This window comes from Haemaphysalis longicornis, unplaced genomic scaffold (assembly GCF_048455015.1).
Source record: "Haemaphysalis longicornis isolate Haplotype H1 unplaced genomic scaffold, Haemaphysalis longicornis Haplotype H1 scaffold_6, whole genome shotgun sequence".
Taxonomy (NCBI): domain Eukaryota; kingdom Metazoa; phylum Arthropoda; class Arachnida; order Ixodida; family Ixodidae; genus Haemaphysalis; species Haemaphysalis longicornis.
The window spans coordinates 8,718,479-8,729,480 of record NW_027526407.1 but is presented as its reverse complement, the minus strand read 5'-3'; the positions used below and the strand labels follow the sequence as shown (position 1 = coordinate 8,729,480).

Here is an 11,002-nt window from a genome sequence, read left to right as displayed (position 1 = left end):
GCATGGAGCAACGTCTGTGTTTTTTTTTTTGCGGTGCATTTGCCGCCACGTTCACCTATAAAAACAACCGTTTCGGCTCGGCCGCTCAAATGCGAAGATGCCAGACATGTTTGCCGGTCCCTTGGAAGGAATGCCTGAAGGAGGCGTTTTTAAGCACCAATTTTACAATTCAGCAGATCTCGATATTTCCTCCGAAATTGTCAACGTTGTTCAGCAAAAAAAATATATGTATACTTTTTCATTCTATGAAGGACGTCTTTTTATTGATCGCGTTTGCAGTGTTATGATATATAAAAGTAGCTGTGAGATGAATTTTTTCCAACCAAATCAAAGAAAATGCGTTAAAAAGAATTCAATTACAAAATATCGAACCAGGTTTGCGCGACAGCCTTGGACTCTTAGTTCAAGCGCTTAAGCGTAAAAGTACCAACAGGCGTGACAGAAGTTACAACGAGGCCAAATTGAACACTACAAACATTCATTACACCAGCTAAGACAAGAGGGTAACAGTGTGAGACGTGGGTGGATCGGACAGCAGAGGAAATTACTGTGCCGCAGAAGCCGAAGACTACTGTCGTTCGGCATTTGCAGTAGCGTAAATAGATAAGGGTACTATATTTATTCTCAATCTTTGCTTTTCTGCGTACAATCAAGCCGAACTTTGTATCTTGTGTACGGCCTCGTCAATCTTCTGGTTCAGTTTTGTTTACTTATGCCGATAGCTTGAGACAACGTTTAGCTATCACGGGCAGTATGATTGCATTACTCACGCTACCAGTGTTTAAAGGCGTTGACTCAGCATCTTTTGCCTGAGATTAGGTGTGGCTTTAGGCACTGCCCAAAGTTCTCTTTATATTATTTATCGTTTGCTGATGTTCATGCAATTGAGACGACTTGTTTGCGCATGCGCCTGCAAACTTTTTCCCATCAGTTATCAAATTTCCTTATCCTCGTCTATCAGTGCACTGAACACTACATGGAAGAAAGAGCCAAAGCTTCACAATGTGGCTTAGATCGAAACGGCTGCAAGAAGGATAAAGTTGGCAGCCTCTGTTCATTTTAAACCTAGAAATCTTTCCGCACGGGGTGCGTTTTTACAGTTTTGAGAGAAAGGGACTTCCGTTGCTGCTGCACGCCTTCGCTGTAATTGAGCAGTTGGCAATTAGAGCAGTTACTGAACGCAAGCAGCATGGGTGCTCTGTTAGCTTGCATGAAGCCTCTGGGACGAGACACCGAGGAAGACGTCGCTAGTGACATTAACCCATCGCTGGGATCGGATCCCGATGCTGCTCAGTTACGACGGATCAACCGGCCTTCTCGACAACGTACTGCGCAGGAAATTGCTGCTGCTAAAAGGTGAGGAGCTGAAAGATGCCGAGCTCGGATCTTTGGAGAGTTGTTGAACGTGGAACGCGGTTCATGAGGGGGCCGGGGTAGTATGGTTTAAAGCCTCCGTACTTGCAGGTGGTACGCTTCCCTCGCACACGTCGTCTCAGATTAGCTGTCCAGTTGGCGATGGCGGCAGGATCACGTTCCCAACCTCCAGCCCGACGACGACATGCGGAGTCTTCTAATTCAGGTAACGGAATAATTCGGGGAACTGGAAGAAAAGATTATAACTGATAATGGCAAGAACGTCGTTCGAAACGCCCAGAATTGTGCGTACACGGGGGTTAAATCAGATGCCAACAACGCAGCGCACAGCTTCCGACGTATTCTCCCTCATTTGGGTGCAAAGCCGTAAACTGCGTACACCCGCACTTCTTTCGAGAGCGTTTGAGAGTGTGCCCTTAGAGAAATGAATACTAGTAAAAGGGGACCCTCCCATACAACCCTGCGGCCGAATTGACTGTAGCGCACCGAGCTCCTGGGGAAAGAACGAACTGCTAACTTCCGGTTTCGGTTTTGCGGACACCGATTTTATCTGGTAGTTTGATTGGCTAGAAGGCGCTGCTTACGGCGACGGGCATGGGAATAGTGTCCCGACGCTATCATGAATTGGTTAGTGTTTATTAGGTGCGGAGCACCTTAGGACCACACAATGTCCGTCCGCGTCCGCGCGCATAGCATTTACAATCGCAAAAAATTACACAAGCACCGACAGGATCTGAGGCGGTACCTGGTAGTCCAGACAAAGTTAGTGTCGGTCCGCTTACCCAATGGACTACGACCGTGAATTTGTAACCGAGAGCGAAATGGCTTACTCCATCGCCTATAGCGTGCAGACTACCTTAGGACCTCCCAATGTACATCCGCGTCCATCCGTGCGCACACCACCATCACGCGAAAATCAAGCGAAATTTGATTTGAGCTGTGAGTTGCAGTTTCATTTAAGGAATAATCAGGGTGCAACTCACGGCTAAAATCGACTGACGGTCGGGGAGCAAATTGGATGTCACTCGGGGCGGAACTTGGATGTCATTTCGAGTCCACGCGTACTCTGCACCCTCGCCATCATCCCCGGAGTGGAGATGCTGCCATTTTTAAATATATTATTCTCAGACTTGTTCACAGCATGCTTTTAGAAGAAGATAATATTTGTTTTGAAATATGAAGTGGCAATTCACCAGTACTGTTTACAGATGATTACAAATTCGGTCGTGTGTTCACATCTTGCCTAGCCACACAAAAGGGACCCTCATAAATGAAGAAATATTTATTGCACTGCAATATTTCGTATAGCAAGTTCAAATTGTCATTATTCTTTGCAATACACATGTAATAATAAAGAGTGAGTAATACACCTCAACATAGACAATACACAGTAAAGAGAGAAAAAGCACGAAAAAATACACTACTAAGGTACCATAACCACACACGGGAGTTATCCTCCATGGTAATTGAAAACGAAGAGAACCCGGAAGAATCTGCCATTTGCGGTTTTAGTGGTATCTACGACACCCTCAGACTGTGGGCGCTGTTGCAGTGATACACAAATATCAACCATAACAAAATCTAGATACTCGGATACTTGCGATTGCTCACGACCGAAATCTCTGCAGATCATTCTTTTTCACTGTGGCAGCCTTTTCAGTTTGGATGTGAAAGAAGGAAAGCACTTGCTCCCCATTTATCATAACGGCTTTAATGGCCTTGCTTATTTGATGAGTTCCATGAGGTCTATTCCATCTCGGCAACTTCTAATCAGTAGCAGTAATTGAACAGAAGTCACATTTGTGTGGACATGCACACGCAAAAACGTTAAGAGGAGAAAAATCAAGTTCCTATTGGTTCTTGGCAAGGGTGCAATTTCGCTAGACGCTGGGTTAGCTTCCCAAAGCGTTGCCGTCCAGTAAAGGCAAAGGGCCAAGCGGGGATATTTTGGGTGTGCGTAGGTAGTGAAACGACAGGTTCCAGACACCACCAGGGAACACAAATTCACGTCTTCCGCAGCCTTGCGAACAGTATAATGTAAGAAACAGGTATGGAGTTTACGCTTCTTGTGAATGAGGCAAGGGCGACCCATTACATAGTCCCATAAAGTAACGCTACAACATTTGTCGAACCACGTGCCACATTATTGCTATTTTGAACGCGCAGTCAAGCACAATTTCAACAGAGCCGCGCACAAATGCACAACTGTACTTGACATTATATGCTTGGAATCTCGCAATCAGGCATCAGGAAGTGAGGAACGCTACTAGAGCACACTTTTCATCAGGCATGTTTACAAATCCACCATTTGCTGTGACAGGGTAAAAATGTTGTGCACCTATATGCTCGCGGATTACACAGCATTTGTCGATACAACTTGGCATTATACTTTTAGGTGCGGAGTGGGTTAGGATCACACAATGTCCGTCTGCGTCCGTGCGCGTAGCATTTTGCATTCACTAAAAATCACACAGGCACCTTCAGGTTTTGTGCCAAATGGCCTAGGTCTCGCTTGGAACGGTGCGGAATACTTTAGGACCTCCCAATGTCCGTCCGCGTTCATCAGCGCCCATCCGTGGGCACACCACCATCAAGCAAAAATCACGCGAAATTCGATTTGAGCCGTAACTTGCTGTTTCGTTTAGAAAATAATGAAGTTGCAACTCACGGCTCAAATTTAATCACGGTCGGTACCCGAATAGGATGCCACAAGGGGCGCAACATGGATGTCCTTTCGAGTCTCCGTACTCCGCATCCTCGCCAGCATCCACAAAGTGAAAATGCTGCCATTTTATCTGCCTCATTAAAAGAAGAAGAATTACAGTGGAAGTTTATTTAAGAGGCACATCATGGGAACACTGAGTATATTTGTTAAAGCATCAATAATGCAGCAACAAGCACTGGAGAGAGTTGATACAACTGAAAAACCCTGGGAGGACAGTTGGCACGAACATTTTTGTGAATCGTGCGAGGGCAGGATTCATGAATTTCTGTGCCATGAAGCGCTTACAGCATGTCTGGTATGAGGAATGCAGTTGGCTGGTTGACTTTGCCTTAATGGCACCTCGTCCAGTGTAGGCCACCCATAATATAGGCCTGCAGAAGGTGATTAATGAAACAGTACACAAACGGTTTGGAATCACAGATGACCTGCGAACAGAAATGCGAACGAGGTAAATTTCACTGCAACTAGTACTCAAGTATTGCCTCCAGCCCATGCCACCTATTTACAAAATGAGAAATTCTTTTATTCTATTCAGACATCACGTGGTCGCGATATTAACAACACTAAAAATATGCAAGTCTTTGTAATTGCGCAACACGGGTTAGGCACATTCTTAATGCAATTGAGGTATTGTTTGATATAACAAAAAACATAAGTCTGCTAACATAGCCTGAACCGTTTTCTTCGTTGTAACGTCAGCACGAACAACGAGAGAGAAATGAACGTAATACAAAGCTTAAACACACCGACTGTCCCATGTGCCCGCGAAACAAACGCATCCCGACACCAGGCCCCAGGTGAACGTATATTTCGCCGTTCAGTGGACGCCATGGCACGCACCAGCTAGCGTCGTATCGATGACCCCCAGAGGTCATGGACTGAAAAACATGACAAGAACACACATAACTCCGTGAATAGGTGCAATATGCGCAGAACGTGTTTTTCAAAAGTAGCCAAAATAAGAATAAAGGAAAAAGATCGAACGCTTTAAAAATAATCAGTGCGGAAGAGTTCTATGCAATGCCTGCGATACTAGACTTGATATGCAATGTTGAACGAAGAGCCAATTTGAAGGTTTCAATTCACTGCTTATCACCCCGCATTGTGCAAAGCTGTTATCTGCCGAATAAATACGCATTTTCACCGCAATTGATGCGCCATATCGAAGCGATGCGCGCGTGTCTTTGGCATCGGCGAGTGGGTTGGTTGGCCGGGTACACAGGCAGCCCATGATTAAAAGCATATCAGCTCAGATAAGTCAAATAATGCAGATACGGTTACTTCGTTGCGTACGTTCGCGTGTACGGCATTGCAGTGCATCACGACATATTACAGTTGAAACTAGATTTTTACAAAACAAGATTTTGCAAATGTCCTGATTTAATTAACCAACTCGGATTTCCCCTGCAGTTGCCCATAGTCCTAATGCTTTTCCGAACTTCAAAAAACGAAACAAACTTCGCCGCCAAACCCGATTTAACGAATCATTTTGGGAATAACGATGCATAGAAAAAGTCTTTTTTTCAACATTTATGGCGTCCTGAATTTCTCGCAGTATGCTGGCAGCGCAGTCAAAGCACTCGAGCTGCCAGTGTGCCGTTAGATCGTGTTACACGAGCATGAAGACGCATCGCCCAGTTGTTGGAGGAGCTTCGTCGGCGTGGCGAGGTGGCCTCAGCAAATAACATTGAAGACTTCCTGAACGCCGACGCAGACGCGTACACTGACACAACAAAAGTTCTTGACGGCGAGCTGATAGGGCAGCTTCTTTTCGGCGCACAAGAGTTGTCTGAGGATGCAAACAACCCGGATACTTTAGAAGCTTCCGTGCCCCCAGGATGATGCCACGTGATGGACGCCGTCGACATTCGGCGGCGGTTTGCTGGGGAACTCGAGGGTGGCGAGGACGGTTTGACTTCACTGACCAGCCACGAGAAGTGTCTGTTCACGCTGCTCACAAGGGCGCGCCAACGAAAATCACAAGCGTTTTCTCGAGGCAATAACTTTGTCCTTCTCTCGAACGAAATTTGTCGTGCTGTCGATTTTACGACGTTTCCGATTTAACGAAATATTGGTGGGTCACGGTGGCTTCGTTAAATCGAGATTCAACTCCAAATCATAGCAGTAACAGTTGGCCAAGCTATCTATGGCTAGCTATTAAAATACTTCAACGCAGCGTGCGGCTCATGTAACTTCAGTGAAGCCACAGCGCACAACGCCTGCTTCGACTCCGGACCACCGGTCAACCGGCCACTTCTGCAAGTAACTCACCGCCGTCGTTTGCGGGCGTGAACGCTACGTGCGACGACGGGCGCGAACCGCTGACATCCCTCAGCGCTTGAGCAAACCGCACAACCTGCCTAATATATTAGAGAGTTTTTGCTGAGCGTTTTTCATCGTCCGCTCCACTCCGATAGCAAGCATGGCGTGCTTGGCCGCGAGCGGCATTGGCTCCGGTTGCACTAAGCGGGCGGCCGATACCGAAGCGCACCGTCAAAAACACTCAGCTAAAACTCTCTGTTATTATGTTCGGCTATAAAATAGCTATGTACGCATTTCCGGTACGTTTCCTTAGCTCTTATCTTAAAGATGCAGAACCAGCTGTGTCTGATTTCACTGAAGCTACGCAGTGCTCGCCGCGTGTGAAGCACAAGGAAACGTAAATACGAAATACCATACCAGCAGGTTCTTTTTTTGTCTTACCTTTCGTTCAGGAAGCAAACCGATGCCGCGAAGAAAGCACTAGGCATTTGTCTCACCACAAAAGAAAGTGAGCACGAGGCTGCAGAAATGCACGTGCAAACGCTGCCGTAAGAGTCAAACGGCGACTTCCCCTTCCAGCTTGGGCACGCCTGCCTTCATATCGTGCCTAAAGAAGCCACAAATATGTACTTTCACAAATAGTCAACTTGTTACATGAATAAAAGTTTGCAGTTTTAAAACCAACAAAATTTTAAAAATATATTGTGCCGTAACTTAACTTAAGTAACCTAACTTAGTAGTAGTAACTTAGGTTAGTAGTTAGTTAGTAGTAACTTAAGTCAAGTAGTTAGTTAGGTAGTAGTTGCTTAAGTTAAGCAACTTAAGTAACCTAACTTAAGTAGTAACTTAACTTAACTTAAGTAACCTAAATAATTTTTTCACCACTGGCGCCAACTGCCTCAAAGACAAACAGGCATTCACATGACCATGACGCAAGAATTCGGCCAGGATTTGCCCGATTGCCCACTCTTTTCTTTCTCTATGGTTTGGCCTACATTTATGGCAAATGCTTGATCAAGAAGCGACGCTGGTGGTTTATTTCTAAGCTCCTTGTTAAATTGCGTCGCCACTGAGCAGGATGATCGTTGAAAGGCATCATGCTAGCTCCAATTAGGATGCTGTGCTCTTGGCACCCCAATGTTCTATATAACAGGTTTCTCAGTGGCGACAGAGCATCAAGACTCCTTGAAATATATGACCGCCGTCGCTTCTTCATCAAGCGTTTCCCTTAACAGTACGGCACACTCTCAAACGCTCTCAAAGAACCACTTTTTTTTTCTTTATTGCATACTTGGACACACCACAAACAAAACAACACACTGCTAAAAACGCTAGCCAGCACTTGACTAACACAATATAAAGACTAAAATTGTTTCCTGATTTGTTAGCGCTTCAAACAAGGGCAACCATTCCGGAGGCTAGGGCTGAGCCCTCTACACTTCAATATTCATGCAAACAGACTGAGAAAAGTACTCTTTGGATCGTTTGGCATCGATGTCGTGATGGCGTACCGTCATTTGCGATTTATAAATGTAGTGCAGGGCCTGAAAGATGACGAGATCATGTGGTGCGCAATCCTCACTTTTAAAGTGTAGAAACCCGATCCCGTAGGTATCAAGGTGATAGTCCTTCTTTATTGTGCGCTAACGCACATTCCAAAAGAAGACTCCTTCCCAACACTCCACGAAAACATGCTCAAGCGTCTCGATTAATTTTTTTTGCAAGGGCAACAGTCAACCACCCATGAAATTATAGACCTTTCTGTTTTTGCTAGGTTTTACTGGAAGGACGCCCACGTGGAGTACAAAAAACGTTTTAACTCATGGCGACGCTGCCATTCTTTCAAAGAAATACGCATGCATGCAGTTAACTGGAAACGCAGCCAGACGCTGTGGCATGCGTTGCAGGCTGTCTTCTCTGTTCGTATTTCTTTTAGTCCTCCCTCTACAACACATAAGTAGACCACTTGTGTGCCACCCTAACGTAGCGACGTAAGTCTAGATGAGTGCGAACCCTCTCAGTGTAATTGCAAGGTTTTTCATTGGTTAAACAAGAAATATTTTTTTGCGCGCGGCTTTCCAAACAACCACAGTAACCTAATAATAGAATTAGTACGAAGGAGTAGCTTTGTGCTTTAACAAATTGCTTCAAAGATTTATTACCTATTTTGTGACCGTGGAAGTAAAAATCCCATCCCTTTTTTTCTTGCAGATCAAAATACTGCCCAGGACCCTGCCCAAATATATGATGTGCCCAGTTGATTCGATAGGCCTATGCATGTTTTACATAATTACCGGTCTCCATGTCCTTCATTGCAAACAATGTATACGTTAGGTTTATCAGATTTTATATGTACAAGCCTCCTGTCGTGGCTCGCATTGGTTTATTTAGCTGTTTTTTACCCATGCATTAACTTGTACCTATACATGTTTTACTCCAATAAACACTTCTCATTTGGCACTGTGACCCGTGTTGTCAGAATAATGCTCCTGCATGCCTTTCTGTTAAAGTGGCATGTGCCGAGATAACATACCATATTCGCCATTTCGCTCCGTACGCTGCATCAACGCATTAACCTATACCAGCACTTGCCGCAAGTAATTTCCGGGGAAATAGTTTGTTTGAAAAGGGGGGGATTCGAAGGCACTTCAAAATGAGTAATTTTTGATCGAGATTAAACAAGGGCCCTGTACAGAAAAACAATTTTTGTTTCAATTCAAAATAAAAATTTTGTGTACGAACTTCATAAAGCGTTGCTCACCTGTGTAAAAGAGCCGCCATCATTTTTGCAACGTTTACTTCTTTTATTCGAGGTATTCCATAATCTATGCACGAACACGCCGCCATCCTAAATGGCAAGATATGGTCGCATTTGCTGAGACTCGAAACTAGGTTGGCGCAGCTTCGTCGAAAAAATTCCCACCGCTGAAAAAAAAAAGCCAACGGTATGTGCTCGTGTCATTGGCTTTGGCTTTAATGGCCGATGGGTATCAACATAACATGGCTACAGTGCAAATATTTAACTTTTGTTATTGTGTACGTCAAATTCAAGAACCCCTTTGTTTTCCCGATAAATATTTGGAACCTTTAACTCCGTTTGAACTGTTGCCAATAGTTCAAACCTAAGTGGGCCACCTAGCGTGAAACTGACTCTATTGCATTCGGTGCTTTGGAAAGCACGGGGCGCAAAATGTAGCGAAAATGTATCCGACACATTGGTGTGCATCCGCGTTCGAAGCCGACAGCGGAAGGACATTATAATGATTTATTTTGTGGTTTATTGCATTTGCCTCTGTTCTGTTGTTGCTTTCTCGCTATTTTTCGTGAACTAGTTCAACGGACTCCTTATTGCTTTATTGCATTTGTGTTTATTTGGTCACTTTTCCTTCTTGGTGTTATGGCGCGAGGTAATTCAACTAGCTGAGGGGCAGCAAACCCCAGCTATCACATATTAGGAGTACCGCGAGGATGCAGGTGCTCAGTTTACTCACGTTTCATGACTTTCCCTTGTAGCGGGGTACGTAACCCTTTAACTTTTGTTTGCCTGGCGTCAACGTGCGCAGAGAGCTGAGTGGTTCCCTAGGTGAACAAAATTAATCCTTAGCCTTCCACTACGGCGCGCCTCATCGCCTGTGTAGCGTTGAAGGCGCGTTAAACCTCATATTCAATTACCTCAGTGACAATTCATTGCCATCTTACTCTTGAGATCTGGGTCAAATCGCATCAAATCTCGTGCGTTTTGTAATTACTCTAAAAGGCGTCAGCTGTTTTCAACATTGGACAGCTGCAACTGCAACGGCTGTTTTGCGCACACTGGCTGATTTAGGACATTTGACGTAATTCGCATTATAGCAGCAACTGACCCTGTGCACGACTTTAACTCGCGGTTTATTGCATTCAGGCGAAAACTTTCTTAGGGGGGCAAGACGTTCTTTCAAAAAACTAATTTTCCCAGAGACAGGTTAGTCGACCGAAATGCTGATGAGATCACAGTACGCACAGCGCGTACGTGAAACAGGGCCCCCATTTTCTCAAAACTGTTACTTGAAAATCGCCAAGAGTGAATCTAAAGACGGCACCACACGCATCAATCATAAAGGAGTACAGTAGTATACCTGTATCTCTTACACCACACATCGGTGTATTGTTTGTAGATGCGTCTACTTAGTTCCCGAAAAACCATCATACAAGTTTTTTGTTCATTTACGAATTCGGTCTTGGATGATTTGGCAATCAATTAGGCGCTGTTTCGTAGGATTGGACAAAGGTTTCGCGCATTTCTCAACTTTGTTGGAATGAAAAGTCCAGCTTTCACCTTATAGACCACATCGATTTACCGAATAAGAATCATACTTGATTTGACAGGACACTTAAAAAGTTATGTAACGAAGTTATCAAAAATGACTAAGTCTTTCATTAAATCAAGGACTTCTTAAAATGTGGACTGTCCTTTTACAAGCAGCTGATTGAATAAATTTTACCTCAAGGGAGCCGCATCCCGGCAGCTACCATGTCATCGTAATTGCAGCGGCAAGCGGTTCTCAACTGGCAGTAATTTTGCAATGCGGCAATTGTCCACAGTGAAAATATTACCCATAAACTGCTAGGAGTTCGGGGGGAAACGAATTTATTTCCTGGCAA

General features: G+C 44.7%; 1 long non-coding RNA gene across 1 annotated transcript; it reads left to right on the top strand.

Annotated features, from left to right (window-relative positions):
- The first annotated feature begins 1,003 nt into the window (after positions 1-1,003).
- Positions 1,004-8,818, top strand: LOC144141375 (uncharacterized). The gene is made up of 3 exons (XR_013316561.1): positions 1,004-1,356; positions 1,465-1,579; positions 8,573-8,818. It is a non-coding gene; the product is annotated as an uncharacterized LOC144141375 (long non-coding RNA).
- Positions 8,819-11,002: the final 2,184 nt, after the last annotated feature.